This window comes from Triticum dicoccoides, chromosome 4A (assembly GCF_002162155.2).
Source record: "Triticum dicoccoides isolate Atlit2015 ecotype Zavitan chromosome 4A, WEW_v2.0, whole genome shotgun sequence".
Lineage (NCBI taxonomy): Eukaryota > Viridiplantae > Streptophyta > Magnoliopsida > Poales > Poaceae > Triticum > Triticum dicoccoides.
Genome location: NC_041386.1, coordinates 731,506,850 through 731,511,152, shown reverse-complemented (window position 1 = coordinate 731,511,152; position 4,303 = coordinate 731,506,850).

Sequence of the window (4,303 nt, the reverse complement as noted above, 5' to 3'; positions counted from 1 at the left end):
GATATCGGTTCTATTATGTATAGATTTGCTCTTATAGAGAGTGAGCGTAACATACCTTCATACAGGACTGAGGCAATTTGGCTCCCGAGCTTGAGCGCTGTATTTAAAAAGAAGAATTTGTCATGGAGCTAAAATAGATGCTCCCTGGTGAGGGTGTTTTCCTAATGGTGTGACGGTAAATTGAATGCAGGATGTGCCAACATACATTCGAGTACAAAATAAATCAAAGGACAATCACGCCTAGGCAAACACTTCTTTATTGAAATTGTTTGTGGAATGATAAATTACCATTCCTCACATGATTAAAATATACTGTGGCCAGTGGACATGTGACCTTAATCCGCGAATGTATACTTGCAGGTGCATGGAGACTCGTAAGGCAACCTGCTTAATTCCATCTGTTGGTTAATTTTGCCAAACACCACCAATTAAGCTGCGCTGTGTCCGTACTCTTGAAATCTGAAATTTTCATCGGAATGTGGATGAGTGGCAGAAGGAACATACAATAAAATGTCGACCTCTCGCTGGTATTTGGGGTGCGATATCCGGCATCATCTGCATCTGGGTCCTGGCAATGTCTCAGTTCTCCAGCCTTATTGATTAGGACAAATGAGTTTTTTTCTGGCTTAGTCCATAATGAAAAGTGTGTATGAATTTTAAGACTTCACAATCAATATCCCTAACACATCATTAGTCATTGGTAACCTAAGTTGAGGAGCACAACTTGGCACCGCAAACTATGAGAGTTGATTCGACATTACTGATTATGCAACACATAAGGGGTGCTGCCTCCCATCTTTTTATCCCTTTAGGAATTTCTGCTCAGTTAACGAGCTGAGCTATGAGCCTACAAGCGGTGTCAAGAAAGACCGGCCCGGGGCGCCACCCATGAAGAGCGAGTGACCGTCAAGGTTTTGGATTTCGTTTTGGAGATTCTATCGGGCCACGGTGAAATGGGCAAAATTCGTCTTTTCAGAAAGTTACGGACAAAAATTACAAACTAAATTTTAAATTTTGAAGAAAATTTGACCAAAACTTTAAAATAAACCAAAACAAAAATGTACAGCAAAATCTTTATTTGTCCAGTAGAAGTCATACAACAAAATATAGTACTAGAATCTATACATGAACCTCATATGGCGAGGCTCCATTGCCGCCGTCGACATGGTTGCCCCGTGCACAGGGCAAACCACGGCCAGGACCTACACCTTCCATGCATGGGAAAGAGAAGAACGCTGGGAAGATGATTTCTTGAGGAGGAGGAGGAGGAGGAGGCTGGGAAGACGTGGAGTGCTAAGGAGGGGAGGTTGGGCGGAGGAGGCGCTGGCTCGTCTCCATGGGTCGGCTGCAGCTGCCGCACAAGAGTGGAGATGGAGGAAACAAAATTTAGGGTTAGGGAAGGCTCGCTGACAGTTTTTACGCTACTAGGAGACGTCTGTGGGCTGTTTCGGACCTTGGGCTGGGCTGAAAATTCATAAATGGGCGAATTTTTTGACCGGTTTGCCCTACTACCGGGCCCAAACGGGATGGACGAATTTCGTTTTTTTCCGGACGAAATCCAAAACGAAATTCCTTTACAAACTCTGCTGTCATGGTGCCATGAGTTGTGGCGCGAACTCTGTTGTCAGAGCACCCGCCGATAGCAAGGGTGCGGGAGGTGATCGAGTTGAACCACCATCCGCTTCCATGGTTAAGCTTAGGCTTCTCCCTCCTCAAAGCGCTCTCCTATGGTCGCCAACGAAGAAGACAGTGAGCATTCAGAAGCTGGCTAGCTGGGATAAGGTGTATATACATACTTCCTTCCTTTCCCACGACCTCTCCCCGGCCCTGCATAACCGTTTGTGCGGCCTCTTGGTTTTTTGAGAAGAGTGCACATTACAACCCTCAACTAACCACGCGGTTTAAGATACCCCTCAACTCCAAAACTGGTTGTCCCACATCCTTAACTTACCACCTGGTTCAAAATTCAAGCCCCTCCCCCCCTCCGGTTTTGACTGGTTTTGACTGCATTGACCAGTGTTGACTGCTGACTGGACAATGCCACATCAGCTTCGACCGTCCTCTTTTACTCAAAATTTTCATACATGCCCCGCAGCTCGCACCACCGCGTACCAGCTCTCCTCCCAGTGCATGGAGGTCGCCTCCTCCAGTGAGACGCGGGCGCGCTCCCCACCCCTGGCTGGAATGCCACGGACTTGCAGCACGGGAGCCTTGCGGACAGAAACGCAAGCCAATACGAGTCTCCCTCGGACCCCGAGCCACCTCTCCTTCCCCAGCTCCGGGGCCTCCGGCTACAACTCGCCGCCACGGCCGTCGTGTCAATATTGGCTACCCAGGCGAGTTCCCGACGAATTCTTTTACTCCCGGCTCCTCATCGACCTCCCTAACCCGTCAGCCGTTCCAATGTTAGGAACGAAGCGTTCCAGCGAGCCTCCCGTTAAGCTCCGTCCGCGCCGCCGTACGGCCGCTGTCGCTACCCATTCAGGGACGTTCAGCTTCTAGCGGACGACGTGCACGGGTCACATAGGACCACGGGAAGCTGAGGTGGCCTATGGGGAGAACCGGAAATTGCGGGAGGAGGAGATCGGTGCGGGACGGTGACTGGCCGGATCCGGAGAAGACAAGGACCGTGTCGATAATTCTCAGTGTATTGGCTCAAGTCCTTCAGCAGGGGTGGCCGTTGCACGCGTGGGCGTGCTCTGGACAACTGGAGAGGGTACGAGAGAGCGGGAGAGCGAGCAAGACGAGGCAGAATGAAAGAGTTGGGCGGGCTCGGGCTGGATGGTAAGCGCGGCGGCGACAGTACGCACCACCCGATTTGAGAGTTATGTGCATGCTGTGAGACAGTGAGAGTGAACCGCGTGGGTGTGGCGCAGTTATAAGCCACTGTAACCTTTTGGCAGGTTTATCGTCTAGGTAATGAAATAGAACCCCGGGTCCAAGCTTGCTGTTCTCTCTGGTTCCTCCGCCTCACCACAAGGCAGTGTTTATCTTTCTCACGTCCGGCAAGCGCCGTGGCCAGGGGGGCATAGTATAGTGACTCTGTTTCTGCAGAACTGTATAATCTGAGCGTGATTCCCTTTCTCATTAAATCTATTGTTCCGCTGACTTGACTTGGTGAGACATAAAAAATTGCGTTGATAGCTTCTGAGCAAGATTTGATTGAGAACCTGATCTGTTATAAAAACTACTGTTGCCTGTTCTGTAGCTTTTATTTCATTTTTGTCCCTAGTCCGATCCATTTCTTGGGGCAGGATATTAGGACTGTTCGATGGTGTTCATGCGAAATCTTTCTTGCGATGCATAAAAGCAACTCTAGCAGACCCCGCAAAAATTCGACCCGCAAAACGCGTTTGCGGTTTCACGAAGATCGCGTTTGCGGGTCGAAAACATGCGCCGCCGATCAGATACCGCATCTAAACATGCATAATTTGAAAAAATGCTTTCGCGGGAGAAATTGCACAAACCTAGTTCATCACATCGCATACTACACAGTTCATACATACTACATGATCAACAAACTAAGCATATATCATACTACATGCTACGTTAACTAGTAGTAGAGGGGGTCGGATCTGACGACGGCGAGGTCGCGGCAAAATGGACGACGCCGTGGAGGCCGAGCGACGCTCAATCCTCCTCGCCGGAGCTGCACAGGTCGATGTACTTCCCCGCCTGCTCCGCACGGATGCGGCGCCACTCCTCAGCCTTGTCGTTGGCGGCGACCGCCTGCTGCCACTGGAGGGCTTCGAGCTTCTCGGTGTGGCGCCGGCGCTCCGCCTCCTCGTGCACGCTCCGCTCGGCAATAGCGACGGCGATGGTGGCGAAGTCCACAACGTAGTCCTCGGGCCCGACGACTCCGCGGCGGCCGAGCAGAGCGGGCTCCTCGGGCTCTTCCTTCACCGGGACGAAGGCGAACGGCACCGGTGGCTCCGGCTCCTCCTCCTCGTCCGACCACTCCCTCTTCACGGGGAGGAAGCCCGTGCCGCAGGACGAGGAGGATCCGGCGTAGGAAGCTCTCGCGGAGGAGAATGACGTGCTACGGCGGTCGTACTACTCCGTCTCGCGGCGGTTGAAGCTCGGCGCACTACTAGGAAAAGGGCTATAGATAGGATTGACACTAATGGCGCACCAGGAAAGTAGTGCCCCACTACTATATACTAATGGCGCACCGGTTGGTGGTGCGCCATTAGTGTGGAAGCCACTAGTTATATTTTTTTTCATTTTTACATTACAGGGAGTGCGCCAGTACTGCATTTTTTATATTCTTTTTTTTTTGGCAAAACTACTAATGGCGCACCGC